This window comes from Rattus norvegicus, chromosome 19 (assembly GCF_021556685.1).
Source record: "Rattus norvegicus strain SHRSP/BbbUtx chromosome 19, alternate assembly SHRSP_T2T, whole genome shotgun sequence".
NCBI lineage: Eukaryota > Metazoa > Chordata > Mammalia > Rodentia > Muridae > Rattus > Rattus norvegicus.
In genome coordinates, this window is record NC_141552.1 from 46,048,991 (window position 1) to 46,068,601 (window position 19,611).

The following is a 19,611-nucleotide window of genomic DNA, read 5'->3' on the forward strand; positions in this document are numbered from 1 at the left end:
AGCCAAAGTAATTATCACCATTTAGCATCTGGGCCCAGTAAAAACAACTTAGTAAAACCTCTCGTATATATTTTAAACAAGACCAAACCTTGTCCCATGTCTGCCTAGGCTTTGAGGGTATGCATATATAAAGTGGTCAATATTCTCTGAATGCAAATAATTGCCCAACAACTACCATGTGTGAACCTACCATATACCCATCTCAAAAATACCAGCTGTAGATGTCAAACTTCCCTGAGTTCTGCTCACCACTGCTTTTTGGGACTGTTCTATGCTTGCCTTGTCCAAATGCAGTGTTTTGTGTGCTTTGAGATTCATCAGTATAAAGAGATGTTAACCCCTGTTCCTGTCCTGTATTTGCAAAATATTTTCATTTTTTTGCTATATAATCACTGACTGGAATGAGTAACTCAATGTTTTTGTAAAAATCTATTTTCTGTTTCCTTCTATTTACCACTGTATACACCTGCCTTCTGCACTGTGCATTTAAACATTATATCAAGTAAATGAGCAGTTTTATCATGCATACAATGCATGCCCCTACTATATTCTATATGCAGTTAAAATAAACAATATGCACTATTTAAACACCCAGAGCCATGGTTTTTTTTTCATTTTGAATTTATTTACCCTTTATTGTTAACCTACAGTTATAATATATTTAGGTTTGTTTTTTTCTAACTATTCTAAGAATGACTTAAAATTTTGAAAATTTTTATATACGAGTGCCTGAAATGTATGTGTGGGAACCATGTCTACGACTGGTAGCAGGGGAAGGCAGAACTAAAGTTATAAGTGGCTGTGGTTATTCGGGTACTGGAAATGAACCTGGGCCTTGTAAGAGTCGTAAGTACTCTTATCATATGAGCCATCTCTCTAGCCCCTACAAAAAGACTTTACCACCTAAACATCTATGGTAAACATTTGTAGCTTGCCATATAAGAAGAAACTTACAGAAAATATCCTAATTTAACCTTCTAATGTGATATTTTCCAAACACATAACTATGCATAAATTTTAGGAGATGAAAATAAACCATCTTTTAGAAGGCTGCTTTATTTTATTTTTATTGGATATTTATGTATTTACATTTCAAATGTCATCCCCTTTCCCCCCTCTTTCATGTCCCATCACCCAACCCCCTGCTTCTATGAGGATGCACTCACTCCTACCCACCCACTCCACCTCCATGCCCTGGCACTCCCCTACAATGGGGAAATGAGCCTTCACAGGACCAAGGGCTTCTCCTCCTATTGATGCTGGACAATTCCATCATCTGTTACATATGCAGCTGGAGACCTGGGTCCCTTCATGTGTACTCATTGGTAGGAGGTTTAGTCCCTGGGAGCTCTGGAGTGCGGTCTGGTTGGTTGATATTGTTGTTTTTCCTATAGGGTTGCAAACCCCTTCAGCTCCTTCAGTCTTTTCTCTAACTCCTCCATTGGGGTCCCTGTGCTCAGTCTGATGGTTAACTGCAAGCATCATCATCTGTATCAGTAAAGGCTCTGGCAGAGTCTCTCGGGAGACACCCATATCAGACTGTCAGCAAGCATTTCTTGGCATCAGTCATAGTGTCCCAATCTGGTGGCTGCATATAGGATGGATCCCCAGGTGGGGCAGTCTCTGGATGGCCTTTCCTTCAGTCCCTGCTCCACTCTTTGTCCCTGTATTTCCTTCTGTGAATATTTTTGTTCCCTCTTCTAAGAAGGACTGAAGCATCCACACTTTGGTCTTTCTTCTTCTTGAGCTTCATATGGTCTGTAAACTGTATCTTGGGTAATTCAAGCTTTTGGGCTAATGTCCATTTATCAATGAGTGCATACCATGTGTGTTCTTTTGTGACCCATCGCTCAGGTTACCTCACTCAGGATATTTTCTAGTTCCATCCATTTGCCTAAGAATTTCATGTAGTCACCATTTTTAATAGCTGAGTAGTACTCCATTGTGTAAATGTACCACATTTTCAGTACCCATTCCTCTGCCGAAGGCTATCTGGCTTCTTTCCAACTTCTGGCTATTATAAACAAGGCTGCTATGAACATAGTGGAGCATGTGTCCTTGTTATATGTTGGAACATATTTTGAGTGTATGCCCAGAAGTGGTATAGCTGGGTCCTCAGGTAGTACTATGTCCAATTTTCTGAGGAACCTACAGACTGATTTCCAGAGTGATTGTACCAGCTTGCAACCCCACCAACAATGGAGGAATGTTCCTCTGAACTTAGCCATTTTGACTGGTGTGAGGTGGAATCTCAGGGTTGTTTTGATTTGCATTTTCCTAATGACTAAGGATATTGAACATTTTTTTAGGTGCTTCTCAGTCATTCGAGATTCCTCAGTTGAGAATTCTCTGTTTTAGCTCTGTACCCCATTTTTAAATAGGATTATTTGATTCTCTGGTGTCTAATTTATTGAGTTCTTTATTAGCCCTCTATCGATATAGGATTGGTAAAGATCTTTTCCCAATCTGTTATCTTTTTATCCTGTTGACAGTGTCCTTTGCCTTACAGAAGCTTTGCAGTTTTATGAGGTCCCGTTGATCTTAGAGCATAAGCCATTGATATTCTGTTCAGGAAATTTTCCACTGTGCCGAGTGTTCAAGGTTCTTTGCCACTTTTCTTCTATTAGTTTCATTGAATCTGGTTTTATGTGGAGATCTTTGATCTACTTGGACTTGAGCTTTATACAAGGTGATAAGAATGGGTGAATTTGCATTCTTCTACATGCTGACCTCCAGTAGAACCAGCACCATTTGTTGAAAATGTTATCTTTTTTCCATTGGATGGTTTTAATTCCTTTGTCAACAATCAAGTGACCATAGCTGTGTGGGTTCATTTCTGGGTCTTCAATTCTCTTCCACTGATCTATCTGTCTGTCTTTGTTCCATACCATACAGTTTTTATCACTATTGCTCTATAATACAGCTTGAAGTTAGGGATGGTGACTCCCCCAGAAGTTCTTTTATTGTTGAGGAGAGTTTTCACTATCCTGGGTTTTTTGTTATTCCAAATGAATTTTCAAATTGCTCTTTCTAACTCTATGAAGAATTGAGATGGAATTTTGATGGGGATTACATTGAACCTGTAGATTGCTTTTGGCAAATTGGCCATTTTTATTGTATTAATCCTGCCAGTCCATGAGCATGGGAGATCTTTCCATCTTCTGAGATCTTCTTCAATTTCTTTCTTCAGACACTTGAAGTTCTTGTCATACAGATCTTTCACTTGCTTGGTTAGTTATATTATTTGTGACTATTGTGAAATGTATCATTTCCTTAATTTTTTTCTTATCCCTTTTATCCTTTGAGTAAAGGAAGGCTACTGATTTGTTTGAATTAATTTTATATCCAGCCACTGTGTTGAAATTGTTTATGAGGTTTAGTTCTCTGGTGGAATTTTTGGGGTCACACAAGTACACTATCATATCATCTGCAAATAATGATATTTTGACTTCATCCTATACAATTTGTATCCCTTTGACCTCTGTTTGTTTTCTAATTGCTCTGGCTAGGACTTCAAATAGTGAATAGAAAGGGAGAGAGTGGGCAGCCTTGTCTAGTCCCTGATTTTAGTGAGATTGCTTCAAGTTTCTCTCCATTTAGTTTAGTTTGATATTAGCTACTGGTTTGCTGCATATTGCTTTTACTATGTTTAGATATGGGCCTTGAATTCTTGATCTTTCCAAGACTTTTATCATGAAGGGGTTTTGAATTTTGTCAAATGCTTTCTCAGCATCTAATGAGATGATGATGTGTTTTTTTTCTTTGAGTTTTTTTATATAGTGGATTACATGGATGAATTTCTGGATATTGAATCATCCCTGAATCCCTGGGATGAAGCCTACTTGATCATGGTGAATAATTATTTTGATGTGTTCTTGGATTCGGTTTGTGAGCATTTTATTGAATATTTTTGCATTGACACTCATGAGGGAAATTGGTCTGGAGTTCTCTTTCGTTTTAGGGTCTTTGTGTGGTTTAGGTATAAGTATAATTGTGGCTTCAAAGAATGAGTTGGGTGGTGTTTATGAGTTGGGTGGTGTTCCTTCTGTTTCTATTTTGTGGAATAGTTTGAAGAGTATTGGTATTAGGTCTTCTATGAAGGTCTGATAGAATTCTGCACTAAACCCATCTGCTCCTGTGCTTTTTATGATTGGGAGACTTTTAACGACTGCTTCTATTTCTTTAGAGGTTATGGGACTGTTTAGATGGTTTATTTGATCCTGATTTAACTTTGGTACCTGGTATCTGTCTAGAAAATTGTCCATTTCATCCAGATTTTCCAGTTTTGTTGAATATAGGCTTTTGTAGTAGGACCTGATGTTTTTTTTTTCTAATTTCCTCAGTTTCTGTTGTTATCTCTCCCTTTTCATTTCTGATTTTGTTAATCTAGATACCATGCCCTCTGGTTAGTCTGGCTAAAGGTTTATCTATCTTGTTGATTTTCTCAAAGAACCAGCTCCTGGTTTTTTTGTTTTTGTTTTTCTTTTTCTTTTTTTTTATTCTTTGTATAGTTCTTTTTGTTTCTACTTAGTTGATTTCAGCCCTAAGTTTGATTATTTTCTGCTGTCTACTCTTTTTGGGTGTAATTACTCCTTTTTGTTCTAGAGTTTTCAGGTGTGCTGTAAAGCTGTTAGTCTATACTCTTTCTAGTTTCCCTTTGGAGGCACTCTGAGCTATGAGTTTTCCTCTTAGTACTGCTTTCATTGTGTCCCATAAGTTTGGGTATGTTGTACCTTCATTTTCATCCAACTCTAAAAATTCTTTAATTTCTTTATTTCTTCCTTGACCAAGTTGTCATTAGTATAGCATTGTTCTGCTTCAATGTGTATGTGGGCTTTCTGTTGTTTTTGTTGTTACTGAAGACCAGCCTTAGTCTATGGTGATCTGATAGGATGCATAGGGTTATTTAAATCTTCTTATATATGTTGAGGTCTGTTTTGTGAGTGATTATATGGTCAGTTTTGGAGAAGGTACCATGAGGTGTTGAGAAGAAGGTATATTCTTTTGTTTTAGGATGAAATGTTCTATAGATATCTGTTAAATCCATTTGGTTCAAAACTTCTGTTAGTTTCTCTGTGTCTCTGTTTAGTTTCTGTTTCCATGATCTGTCCATTGATGAGAGTGGGGTGTTGGTCTCCCACTATTACAGTGTGAGGTGCAATGTGTAGCTTTAGTAAGGATTCTTTTATGAATGTGGGTGCCCTTGCATTTGGAGCATAGATATTCAGAGATACACCTGCTCCCATTCCTAGGAGTCCCACAGAAACACCAAGCTATCAGCCAGAACATATGTAACAATAATGATTTTAGCAATATTTAATATGAAGTTTTATATTTTTCTTCTTAAAATGGCAGGTGTATCTGTGACTCTTTTGCCTGCTGTTGAGATTCTTCTCCTCCTATTGCATTGCCTTGTACAGAATCAGTTTGGTTTTGCCTTGTCTTATAGTGTCTTGTTTTGTCCTGTTTGGCTGTCGTCTCTTGAAGGCCTGCTCTTTCCTAAAGAGGACACAATGGGAAGTAGATCTGGGAGAGAAAGTGGTCGGGGCCAGCTGGGAGGAATAAAGGGAGGGGAAACTGTGATCAGATATATTGCATGAGAGGAGAATCTATGTTCAATAAAGCAAAACAAAACAAAACAAAAAAAACAGTAGGGGTTGGGGATTTAGCTCAGCGGTAGAGTGCTTGCCTAGCAAGCGCAAGGCCCTGGGTTCGGTCCCCAGCTCCGAAAAACAAAAACAAAAAACCCAAAAAAAACCAAAAACAGTATTACTATAAATAACAACATATCATAAAAAGGAATTAAAAGTAAAACTTTAATGCTTTACACAAAATTGTATGATGTGTATTGTTGGAATGCACAGAATACAACTTTAAAAAATTACCTGTTCTTCTCGCCGCCACCTGGCCAAGGTTGCTGGTCAAGTTATAAGTTATGACTAAGTCCATAAAATGTTAATGTAGGGCACAGGCCAGGATATAAGGCTTTTGGGGCTGTGGCTTCAAGGAGAGTGAGAGATAAGGGTAACAGGAAATTTTCCTAAAGCCTTTAAAAAGTCAAACAGCTGACGTTTAGACAGTGTCCCAACTACAACTGTCAAAGTTATCTCAACTGCTTGGGGTTGTTACCAGGGACTGGGCAACCTACCAGCAGTAATTATGGTTTGATAGGCTAATGTCTCAACAATCTTTGACAGACGACCTCTTAGATTGTTCCATTTCCTATACTTTTCAGAAACTGCAAAGCGTGCTTCCTCCCTCCCTGCCTTAGGGCACCTGGGCTATGAGGGGAGAAGCAGCAGACACAGCACTGAGCACAGAGCATGGAGATAGATGAAGGCTCAGGTCCAGAGCCTTTGAGCAAAGGGAGGTCTTGAGACAAGGCTAACCTTTTCCGGTTGGTTTCTTTTTTTATAGTTGTAATAAGAAAAGGGTATACCCGTGTGACAACTACAAACTAATATACACTCATATATAATACTATCAGAATTGTAGCCATAGGTCAAATTAACTAAGTATAAATATTTCTCAAAAAAAGCTGAGCCAGTGGACAGCATTTCAAGGGATGTGAGTCTGGTGGCAGTGCTGAGACCTGACATTATAATTAATCAGAGGAAAGGATATCATATCAGTTTCTTTGCCTAGAGCAGGCGATCATTCTAGAACAGGCAGAGCAACTGCTGTGGGGCAACAGGGTTGCCATGCAGGTGGTTGCTCTCTGGACGAACCCATTGCTAACTTCAAGTTTCCTAACAGAGAGACAGCTTAATGCTCCCATTTTAAGGTACTTTTCTACAATCCCAGCGGTACCCTGGTCCTGTACTTTTAGTATGATTTCCAACATTATGTATTGCTGTTACATATCTGTATGTGTAGAAGGGATGTTTAATTTGAATCATCAATTTGACTGGCTTAAATACTGAGGCCGTTTAGAAGAGTTTCCCTTACTCATGTCTGGGTAGGCATTTCCAAAGAGGACTGACTAGGGTGGGAGGAGAAACATCCCTAAATGTAAGAGGCCAAAACCCAAAGGCTAAATAGAAATGAAAGAAGCCCATTGGCCACGCCTGGCTTTTCCTTTCTGATCTGCCATAGTGGGTAGAGCAGCCGCCACGATGAAGATTTTTGTGACGACCCTTACAGGGAAGACCATCACGCTCCAATTTGAACCCTCAGGCACTACAGAAAATGTCAAGGCCAAGATCCAGGATAAGGAAGGAATTCCTCCTGAGGAGCAGAGGTTGGTCTTTGCTGGTGAGCAGCGGGAAGATGGCTGTACTTTGTCTGACTACAACATTCAAAAGGAGGCCACGCTCCATCTCGGGCTGAGACTTCATGGTGGTGCTAAGGAAAGGAAGAAGTCTTACCCCACCCCCAAGAAGAGGAAGCATAAGAGGACAAAGGTTAAGTTGGCTGTGCTGAAATACTATAAGGTGGATGAAAATGGCAAAATCAGCCGACTTCGTCGGGAATGTCCTTCTGATGAAGGTGGTGCTGGAGTTGTCATGGGTAGCCACTTTGACAGGCATTACTGTGGCAAGTGTTGTCTGACTTACTGCTTCAACAAGCCAGAAGACAAGTAGTTGTGTATGAGTTAATAAAAAGGAGGAACTGAAAGAAAAGTGAAAGAAGACATCTCGGCACCGATATTCCCATTTTTTCTGCTTTTTGGTCTAATAAATGTGAACTAGAATCCTCTTGCCTCTATGACCATGACTGGTCCAGCTCTGACGGTTGCCCACAATGGACTTGTCTCCCAGGAACCGTGAGCCATAATAAAGTTGTTTTCCCTAAATTGATTTTTGTTAGATATTTGGGAGAAAGGGAATTAATATAAAAGATACATTTTTATTGCTACTATTGACAGGGTAGCACTTAAACTGTTTGGAAATCTTTTACTTATACCATCCATATTCTCAAAGAATAATCTTTCAAACTCATTTTTATTGTGATTTAAGACAGATACAGGTACCTCAACTTGAGGTGGTATAAACTTCACGGTGTTATTATAATCCTTGTATTTTTATTCTAGTTCAAAGAGCTCACTGATATTTAAAAATGTATTGCTTAACATCATTAACCAAATGATAACAAAAGAAGCCTTCTCAAATTAGTTGCAAATATGAAAATTTAGAACAGTAATTTCAACATATCCATAAAAATAAAAACTAGGGAAGAGAAAGAAGAGCTTATAATTTTGTCTCCATTCAGACATTGCACAAAATCAAAGTTTTTCTTAAAAGAAGATATGTTTAAGGATTATTTTTGCCCCCTTCTCCTGGAAGTCAGTATTTAGAAATACTGAAATGCAAGAGTAAGAATAAATGCTATTTTGGGTAAGTCCACAAATTCTCACACAGCCCAGGTTGAGACCTTGACTTCTTGCAACCAGACTCCAGGGCTTAAACACCTGCTGTCCATGTGCCTGCTCTGCCCATGCCCACCCCTCCCATGTAACCTGCACGGTGGAGAGTGAATGCAGATACTGCTGATGTTTCTGGCCTGTATGCTGCTTTATCTCCTTTTCTCACCACCTAGAAGATGTTATCTTGCCACTTAGGTTGGCTATCATTGAGGCACACATGCATGCACACGTGCACACATACACATCGCCAGTCTTCCACAGCGATGGGCACTCTGCACTGGGTAAACAGCTTTTGCACTATGTTCTACAATAGGCTCAGAGCAAAGGAATCAAGTGACTGCAGATCAAAAGTCCAGAAACTGTAAGCTCAAACAAACCTTTCCTCCCATAAGCTGCTTCCCTGCAGGTATTTTTAGTAGCTAAGAAAAGGTGACTAATGCAGTGACCAAGACAGGGAGAGCAGATTCAGGATGATTTCAAGGAGGTCACTGAGGGACTTTTGTCCTTTTTCCACCAATGACAGAAATGTGCTTTTGTTCAATAGCATTTATAATTTTAAAGATGGTTTTAAAGGAAGAAAGGAATTAATTCCCAATGCCAACTTTCTTATCTGTGCTCTGGTATCATTTAACATGGCCCCAGATTTCTGGGAATTGACCCCCAAAGCAACATTTACCGCTCTTCCTTAAGATTAATAGAATATTCTAGATTGGAAAAACCAGAAACAATATCTTATTTTGTCCCAGTATATTTAGCCATAGAAGAGAATGCCATCTAATTGGCATTTTTACTTGTTTTTCTCTCCTTATTCAGAGACATTCTGTCTTTCATGATCACAGAATCATGGAAGTGAAATGATTTCATTCCAAAGGCAAATGGTTGCTTTTAATGATTGTCCATCTTCATGATTCTGACCAAGCAGAACAGCACACAGAGTGTCACAAAGGGACACCTGAGAAAGCTCCCTCCTATACTAGACAGAAGGGCACACTAGCTGCTAGACTCATTTTAATATAGAAACCACTGGGTAGTTGAATGATGCTGGGGTAGCTGCCTCTACTAAAATACTCTAAGTCTTCAAGGTATGTTCAGTATTTCAACACCGTGACACAATGTCATCTATGGAGTTCACACCCAAGAACCATAGAATCAGGTTAGAAAAACAAATAACGAAATCTCAACATTTTAAACAGATGTGTGATTTTGTGTTTGTCCATATTTATAGCTATCATGGCTTTCAAGTAAGCCATGATCTGTAGACGAGAAATGCCTTTAAGACATGACTTTACAATACTGCATGACTTTAAAATACCACATATGAGATATTTTATTGAAACTGAAGTGCAATGGCCACTTCTGAGCTTGAGCATCCAGGCACATAACGATAAAGACTTTTTTGATTGTTTTCTTGGAGACAGGCCTTCTTTGTGGAACTCTATAGACGAGGCTGGCCTCAAACTCGGAGATCCACCTGTTCTACCTCTGAAGTGCTGGGATGAGACTTTTGAAATGGTTTTACAATGTAACCAAACAGTAGGCAATAGCTCTTCTGTGTATTCCTAGACAAAGCACCCTACAAGCTAGCCGCTAGCCATACACTAATAGTAAGATTTAGACATCAGTACTGAGTTGCATAGCCATGTTCGAGTATCTGAAACATACATGTTGCTAGCTGTTGAAAGACACAGAATGAAAAAGTGGATTGGCAGAGAGTGCTACTAGACAGTGCTATGAGACGATTATGATAAAACGTCTGGCAAATTAATGAATCCATGAATGCTTGCCTTAGCTGATGATCAAAAACCCACAAAAGCACTCATTTCCATGTAAAGCCTGAGCAAGGCTCATTCCTCATCACAGCCCTTCATGGCCTCTTATCTGTAGCCTCCATGGTCTTTAGTCTGTTAATTTCTTCACGCAACACAATGAAGAGAGAGAATCCATAAAATTTTGGAAAGTGCCTATAGTTTTGTAATTTAAAGTGTCATAAAATATAGAAGTAACCTAGAATAGCCCGTGGCACCCAAGCTGACCACAGAACTCTTTAAATTACATCTACACATCTCAAAGCCACACCACACCTGGCTAAGATGAAAAGGGTGGGCGGCACTGGGTGCTGTCGAGGAGATGATGGGAAGGGAATCGCTGTCGCTGGGACAACAGCCATTTCCTCTAAGATTCCCCATGTGTGTGCTCCAAGATCCAAGGACACTTAGTCTGAAAGGTATTAACTGGGGAAAACGAGACGATGCAGACAGAAGGACTCGTGCTAGAAAGTCATTCAAAGAAGCAGCTTCTCAACAACGAACGAGTGATAGCCTCAGGTTTAGACGACGAGTATTACATCATAAATACATAACACAGTCAACTATTTAAAACACAATGTTAAGTGTAAGAACATAACACTGTATGATCTCATTTACCTGAAGTTCTAGGGCACCCCAACTACATATGTAACCCACAAAGCTAAACAAACCCTACTGGGATGGGTTAGGGGACTTTATTGAGTCGGTTGGAGGATGTTGGCTTTAACCAAATAAAGGAAAGACATATAATAAGAACAAATTAACTGCTATTTACTTCCCTTTTATAGAAAAGGCACAGTTAACTTAGAAATCATTAAAGGGAAATTGCTCTGGAGTTTGACAATATGATCGAATGATTGATGTGCATGTCTCAGAGCAGACAACAGAGTGCTCTGCAAGCGGCACCTCCCTTTTTAGTCTGTTTGTGCTCCTCCACTATCAGTGCCGGGATGCAAGGCGAACAGTCTACTTACTGTCCAGCAGAGGGGCACAGACACTTGTGCCTCACAAAACCCAAAGCTTCCCTCTGTCTGCCTCGCTGCTAATGAGCACACAATATGTAGCTTTCGATATCATTTTCCTGTACTTCTTGAGTGGCCAAGGAATGGATAGTGAAAATTGTCCTAGTTTGCAAACTAATGGGAAAACATCAGCAAAGTACTTTAGCCTTTTCGGGATGCCAGAAAGTTCCATTATATATGCACTGAAAAGGGTAAGGAAGAGGTTAGCCATGGTCCATTTAAGTTATGCACATTTTAGCTTCGTGTTTTCTGCTTTTATTTACTTATCTACGTGTTAGTGTGTATGGATGTGAGTGTGTGTGTGTGTGTGTGTGTGTGTGTGTGTGTGTGTGTGTTCTTATATACCTGTGTGAGCATATATACACATGGGGTCCAGAGGGCAACCTTGGGTGCCAGTCACCTCATTTTTTGGGAACTGAATTTGGAGCTCATCATATTTGCTAGCTACTGGCAGGGTTCCAGGATCTGCCTGTCTCTGCCTCTGCAATGCTGGCATTACAATTGTATGCCACTGCACATAGGTTTTAGGGCTTGAACCCCGGTCTTCCCGCTTGCACTGGAAGAATTTTACTGAATGAGCTCTTTTTGTTGGAGACCATAAATCTTTTAGATCCAAGGAGAAATTGAAATGTCTCTCCTCCATTGCCTTCTGTGTAGAGCAGTCTTTTAAAGCCAGGGAGAAAGTGAAGGAGTACCAGTACAAGCAGCCATTCAGAGGCAGAGAAAGGGGATTTCCCAACAGGTTGTGACCTGAGGGGACTCAGCTATGCTGCACTTCCTGGGCCTCTCCATGTGGGAAGGCAGTCACAGAGCACCACACTTGAGGACTGAACACAGGCCACAGTACCAGCATCTCCCTTCCCCAGACACTCCTCACCCCAAAATCACACCTTATGAAATTCCTCTGAAAAACCTCCATAATTAAAAAAAAAAAAAACCGGGGTTGGGGATTTAGCTCAGTGGTAGAGCGCTTGCCTAGCAAGCTCAAGGCCCTGGGTTCGGTCCTCAACTCCCCCCCCCCAAAAAAAAAACCCCAAAAACCAAAAACCAAAAACCCACAACTGTTTTGGGAAAACTTTTAGAACAGTCTTCTGCAGTTCACATGAAGCACCTCTTTTTCTGGTGCAAGCGTTCATTCCAATGATCCAGGAGGTAGACATGGGAAGACCATGAGTGTGAGGCGAGGATATGCTGTTCCCGGGGAGGATACGTCCATGACTGAGCAGAACTAAGAAAGTGGAGCTTTTGTGGGGAAGTTTCAGAACTTAGGAATGGAAAAGTCTTCCTCCTGGTCACATAGGTGACCATCCCCCAGGAGCATGAATTTTCATCGTGGAAGTGTGCCCTGCTCCAGAAGCTTTTACTGCATACATCAAACAAGCAGCTGCTCTCCCAGTTCTTGGGGAGAGCCTCCTGGGAGCAAGAGCACCATAGAAAGGACTCTGCAGCCAGACTTGAGAAAGATAAAAGTTGATTCTATTTTAAAAATGAAACAGTGCATGACCATTGTCTGGCCAGCAATGCCTGACGTTGAGCTGAGTCATGTTTGTCTACAGAACACTTCATAGCTCATGGGCTTGTTTCCATGAATTGGATTTTTCCCTTCCACACTGCTCAGTGTTCTACACAACCTTACCCAGATCTTCAACAATGCTATTGTCATAAACCAAGCAGTTACCCAGTAAAGAAACAAGAAGTAACTAACATTCTGTTAGAGGTTCAACATAGTCTCTGCTTACACAGTACTATGCATGCCTTAGCTCTTTTAAGATCCCTTGGAAGATGCCTTGTTATATTCCTTTATAGAGCTGGCCCCAAACTCTCTACATACCGAGGACGATCCTCCTGTCTCTGCCTGCTGGGTGCTGAGTATAGGTACGTGCCTCTCCATACCTGGTTTGCAAAAAGCTGAGGATCGAACCCCAGGCTTGTCCATGCTAAGCAAATACCCTACTCATTGAGGGGCTCCATGTGTATTTCATCTTTTCCAGCTGAATGACTTTCTCAAATACATAAATCAAACCATTGATCCTATGTCTGAGTATGTCTGTCAAGTCCTTTCTTCCAATTTAGTCTAAAATTCAAAATACTAAAGATACAAACTAGATGTTTTTTTTCTGGTTTAGTAAACCAGAACTTCATTTGTATAGCCTGATTCTGAGATATGATGGACACAAAGCCCTGAAGTTTGAATTCTGTCTGTGCAAATGCAATACGATTCACTTCCAACCTCTCAGTTGTGGATGAGGAAGGAGAATATTAACTACTTCAATTAAGGAAACATATTCATATGAATAATATTAATGTGCCAGTGAATTATGACAAATGATTTTCAAATGAATCCTATGGAGTTAATATAAAATGTCATCCCATAAATATGTATACAGCATTAAAATGGTTTATAGGACTATAACTTATGAGGCAAACAAGACAAAAGAGGAAAAGCTGAAGGAATAAGCCCACGGCTAAGAAATAAGAGTTATTTACAGCAAGTAACTTCTTCTTCTTTTGTTGTTATGAGATAGGGCTTCTCTATGTAGCCCTGGCTGTCCTGAAACTCGCTCTGTAGACCAGGCTGGCCTCCAACTCAGAGATCCGCCTGCCTCTGCCTTCCAAGCACTGGGATTAAATGCGTGCACCACCATGCCTGGCTTACTTATTCATTTTAAATTTTTTATGTGCACAGTGCCAGAATTATATATGTATTCTGTGCACTACCTGTGTGTCTAGTACCCACAGAGACCGGAAGAAGGTCTTAGATCCCCTGGGACTTGAGTTAGTTGCAGATGGTGGTAAGCGTCCACATAGGTACTTGGAACCAAACCCTGGTCCTTTGGAAAAGCAGTTGGTGCTCTTAACCACTAAGTCAGCTATCCAGCTCTGATCGGTGACTTCTTTTAATAGATTAATGGGTTAAATGTGAGCTTAAGTAATAGGACTCTTCCTTAATTTGTACCCCAGCATATTAACTTCATATAAGACAGATAGTAATATGAATACTTTTATGACAGTTTAGAATTGTCAAATTGATTTTTTTGTTATTTCTTTCTTCCTAATAAGAAACATCACATTTAACCACCAAAAAAGTTAATAATTGTATTACATTAGATTACGGGAAAACACAAAGGATAAAATGTAGTGAAGAAAATGACAGTTACTGTTCAAGGAGTTTTTCCAAATTAAGGTTTTTCTAAGATTCCTCTTGAATTTGCTGTTTTTTGACAACTGCAGATCTAACGTATTATAGCATTATGTTCCACAGTAATGATTTAAAGAATCCCATCACTCATTCTTTATGGTGTTTTTATTATTGAGGTTTATAATTTCTAGCACAACTGCCCAGGTTCACAGGTAGATCAGATATGCTTGGCCAGCAGCAAGAACCAGATGGGGACTCAGAAGAGCATGATAGATATCTTCAGGACAATGGCTCACAATACCTTTTATTTGTAAATCATGAGACTTTGTATTTCATGAATGTTTTTATATGCAAACAACACTAGCCAAAAAGGAGTGGATCTTCACAAAGGCTCAGGTTTAAATGTCTAACATACAAATTGCTGTGGAGACTGAACCGATGCTGTGGGGGAAGTAGAGCAGTGCTCCTAGGGAACACAGAGACCAAAGTCTGGAGTGGCAAGAGACAGCAGCAGCAGTGCATCCTCGGGAAGGCGCTTCCGAAGAGCACTGTGTTCTGGAAGACTGTGCATGGGGAAGGAGTGAGTATAAACTCAAGGTCTGCTCCAAAGAGAAAAAAAAGAATCCAGCTGAATATACTCAAAAAGAAAGGGAACCTAATAATGGACTAATCAGAGAGGGCAGGAGACAGGAGGAAACCACAAAGGTAGCAGTTAACATGCTGGGGGGACTCCCAATAGGGTGTTCTAGGCTGCTGCTTCTGTGGTTTGGGGATACAGTGCTCATCATGAAGAATAGTGAATAAAGTTGTCGTTGATTATGTTAATTAGAACTGGAAGAGATGTTAAGTTCATGCCCAGGTGTCACAGGGACTTGTGTCTGGCACCGTCTGAGAACTGGGGACAAGAGGCCAGTCTATGTTTTCTAGAAAAGAACAAATGTAAACCAAGCAAATATAAATAAATACAAGCACATTGGAGAAATCAAGTTTGGAATTTATGCTCTTTATTCTATGGGGAAAAAGTACTGAAAAATGAAAAGATATCTAAATGAATGTAGAAATATGCGGGGAAGTCACAGATCTGAATCGGACCAATTCCCACTATAATCCACTGGCACATAAAGCTGATCTAGATATTACAGAAAACTGAATGACCAACACAGAAAACTAATATATCACACTCTTGCCACCAGAAGAGGGGAGAGCATCACCTTTCTAATTACCGTGTGCTGGGAAAGCAATATCCAGTCAGAGAACAACCACGTGAGTCTGTGAAAGCATTATGCTTACAACCAAAGTCTTAACAATTACATATTGACAGCTTATCCCATGGTTTTGTCCTTAAGTCCAAAATCTAGTAAGTTATACCTATGCCCCTGATAGAAGGATGCGGGACTTTTATGAACAAGAATAGACTGGGAACCTTCCTATCACGCTTTTCAATTTATGGCCTTCAAATGGGAATAGAGACGGTCCAGGCTCACACTGGCATGAGTTGAAAGGCTGTATGCAAGTCTAGTCATTTGACTCCTTATTTAATCCCTTTACACAGTAACTCTAAGGCTCAGAGAATGTGGTAAGTGAGCATTCGATGACAATAGCCTCTCATCTCCCACAAGGTGGGAGCCCAGCTCCAGTGTGGCTGTTGTAGAAGGTGGTGAAACCTTTAGGAGAGTGAGTCTCCTGAGTGTTTGCTTATCGGTGCTGCTGCCCTCAAAGGGATTAAGAAGTTCTTGTGTGACCGGTTAGTTCTTGGCAAATGGCTCTTAGGATAAGCAAGCAGACCCTGAGTGACTCTCTGAGTGGATCTTATGACAACATTCTATCTTACCAAGCTCTTTCCTCTCACTAAGAACCCATTCTCCACAGGTCTGCAGAGCCCACACCATTGGCCTATCTCATTTTGAGCTGTTAGCCTTCAAAACTTCGAGAATTTTGTTGTGGCAACAGGTAGTTGACTAATACAATACTTTGCTTACCATTGGTACTAATATATATACATGGAGGGGTTGAATAAATGAGCAACAATGTCTCTCTCTCCAGGGAACTTTTACAAGGGGTAGTAATAACATGAGTCACAAGGCTTCAAAATACGAAATTTGTCCTTTAATAGAAACAAATAATATGAGCTGATAAAAGTGAGAAAGCAGAAGAGTGGATTTGTCGGGGAAGAAGGGGATGATCACAAAGTGAGACATGGGGATTATGAGAGTTAATCTTCACTGTCAACAGGACAGGATTTAGAATCACCATAGAAACACACCTTTGGGTCTTTCAGTGAGGCCTTTCTAGAAAAGTTTAACTGAGGAGGAGTACCCACACTGAATGTAGGGGGCACTACCCATGAGCTGGGGTTCTAACCCGAATAAACAGAAAGCAAGCTAACATCAACACTCGCCTCTGCCTGCCTTCTCCCTGTGATTGTATGTACGCCTCACTTCTCCTGCTGATGGACTGCGCTCTGAAAGCCAGCTCCCGTGGAAGTCCTTACTCCCTTGAGGTGCTAAAGTCATGCATTTGGTCCCAGCCATGAGAAAAGAAGCTAATAGAGATGGAGGGGGAAGGGGTCAAAGAGAGCAAAGTGCACAGACCAATGCCTTAATGGTACCCTCTACTCTGTTTGAAAATTTAAAAAAAGATTTAGAAAGAGCATGATACTAAGAATAAATAATAATGTAAAAATGCATATAGGAAAGTACCTTTTTATTCTACTCGCAAAACTCTAGGGCTTTATAAACCCTAATGACACCACATGGACCATTGTACTTTTAGTCTACACTGAGCTTGGGGTCTTTAAGTGTTAACAGATCTACGACCCAGCTCTCGGGAACTAGGTACACTGCCACTTCCTTCTGAGGCCCTGTGCTTCTCAGACTTGTCGCTGGGACTCCTGGCCACTCCCTCTGGTTGCTTTAGGGCTTCTGTTCATGCTCTTGATGGCCTTAGCCACACTATTCTTACAGCCTGGCAGCTTATATCTCTACACCAAATCTCTCTTCAGATTATTGACTCCATTGCCTACCCCCAACATCTACTTAAAATCTACTAATGTCTTAAATGTCCAACAGGCATCCCAAAGTTAACACTCCACAAACTATGTTCCTTCCTGCACATCCACAGCAATGCCTTCAGATAATTAGGTACTGCCAGGATGTTCTAGTTACTCAAGAACGGGTCTTGGGGTCCTCAGCTCCCTTGCTCCACATGGGCAAATCTAGCCAAGCTTACTGTTAATTGCGGATGTGACACGTCTAACCACCACCATTTCAACCACCACTGTCCTAGTGGTCGCTAGGTAAACTGCTGTAATGTTACCGTTACAGGTTTCTGTGCCTTGGTCCTTGTCCCGGAGAATCTCACAGTAGATGCAATAATCTTGTGGTATATGATTTACACATCGCTCATTTGGAATACATGAAACGTTAGAACAGTCTAGTTCATATTAATGTCCCATATCATAAAACCTTATTAATTATCTCACTGCTCCTTAGACTGTCTGCTCATTTAACTGGACATGCTCGCTCTGGAATGTGTAGATAACTGCTTACTACAGTAGCATCTGATACCCAATGCTCATTCTGCTTAGATGGCTCTTTGCATGGATGCTGTAAGCACACTGGAACCTGGGTCCATCTTTTCTCTTTGTGTTCCGTCCAGTAGCCTTCTCCTCCACACACTCTGGCCACCATGTGTGGTCTTAGCACAGGCCTGCGATGGGACCCATTGACTGTACCCCAAACCCTCCAACCTGTGAGCCAAAAGAAACATTTCTTGCTTGTAAGACTATTATCTCCAATATTTTGTTACAGTAACAGAAAACATATTGTATTCATCCCTTCTTGACCTCTTTGTGAAGGTGGCTCGATTGCCAGCGTTTCAGCTGAGTAACCAACCACTCTGAGAGTCCTCCATCGACTAACCAAATACTCGGGGAGTCTTCTCTGACTCCCTGTAATAACAGTATTTTGAATAAGCAGCACATACACACACACCTCTACAAATATCTTCCATCATGCACACATCATACACAACAGATATAGTCGAGCATGTGCACACCACATGCACATGCTCCAACATATACTCACAGCGCACATATGCTCCATCATGAATGCACAAGTAAACATAGACACATTTTAGCATCTACACATTTCATCCATGCCCATACATAGACATATACATGCTGGCATGCTCCCCCCACATATAAACTATTCTCCCTCAAGTCAGCAATACCTATTTCCTATTTCTATCTCATTTTTCGGTATTAAAATTAAAATTACTTCCTTTAATGCATGTTTATCTGTTTTATTTGTCCCACTGTGGTGTAGTGAAGATTGCTTGTATTAGCTTATAGAAGGCAACTCTTCAATTTTTCAGAAATTTTGCAAATTGCTCATTAATGTAACGCTATCATTAAAAATAATCAAGTTTCCAATTAACTATAACAACAAAAGGCAGTGCACATATAAAACACATAATTTCCCGATTAGTCCTCTGATGATAACATTGTGAACATTAACTGAACCAGTGTGAGGGGCACGGCGTTAAAGTCTTCCCAACTTTGTATTCGAGAGCATCACCTCTGTAGCTTGAGATGGGGTGTGGTGGGAATATTTACACTGTGGAAATGAGCAAACAGGAGAAAGAGGGCTTTCTGTTCCTCTAGAGTCCTGTCTTGAACAGCGGAAACAGTTTCCAGCATCGGCAAGACTCACCTCTGCTGCCTCCCTGAGTACAGTACCGTGACCAGCCGTGCATCGGCACAGACATTCTAATAAGGCGAAAAATCAGTCTCTCCAAAAGCCACTTGCAGAAGTCTAGTGCGAAGGAGCTGCAAAGAGGGAGCCCATTCTCGTTTTATAAAACACATGGTTTCATGCAAAACCCTCCCTATTAAATAATGCCACTCTAATTCAAATAAATGTCTCATAAAATGATGATTCAACTACAGCTGGCATCTATCCAAACAAATAATCAAACATTCTACGTTGATTCTTTCTTCTCTCAGAGTTCTGTTTAGTTTTACAGTTGAGCAAATTTGCAAAAGGCTGTATGTGTGTGCTGGAAAGCATATGTCTTTAGCTAAAGATCAGTTGCATAATTAAATATTGCTGATGATAAAAATGGTTTTTTTCTTATTTTGATAGCATTTCACCTTTGAACTACAGGAGGCTATAAACACAGACAACAAATGCATCATTACCCCACAACAAATAAAATCAATGCCTTCTCAAAACAAGAAATAGCAAGCGGTCTTCTTAATTACTTGTTTAAATGATCTGG

At 40.4% G+C, this 19,611-nt stretch overlaps 1 protein-coding gene and 1 pseudogene across 6 annotated transcripts in view; one reads left to right on the plus strand and one right to left on the minus strand.

Annotated features, from left to right (window-relative positions):
- The window catches only part of Nr3c2 (nuclear receptor subfamily 3, group C, member 2), a 344,228-nt gene that overhangs the window by 193,613 nt on the left and 131,004 nt on the right, over positions 1–19,611 (minus strand).
- Positions 7,061–7,615, plus strand: Rps27a-ps6 (ribosomal protein S27a, pseudogene 6; annotated as a pseudogene).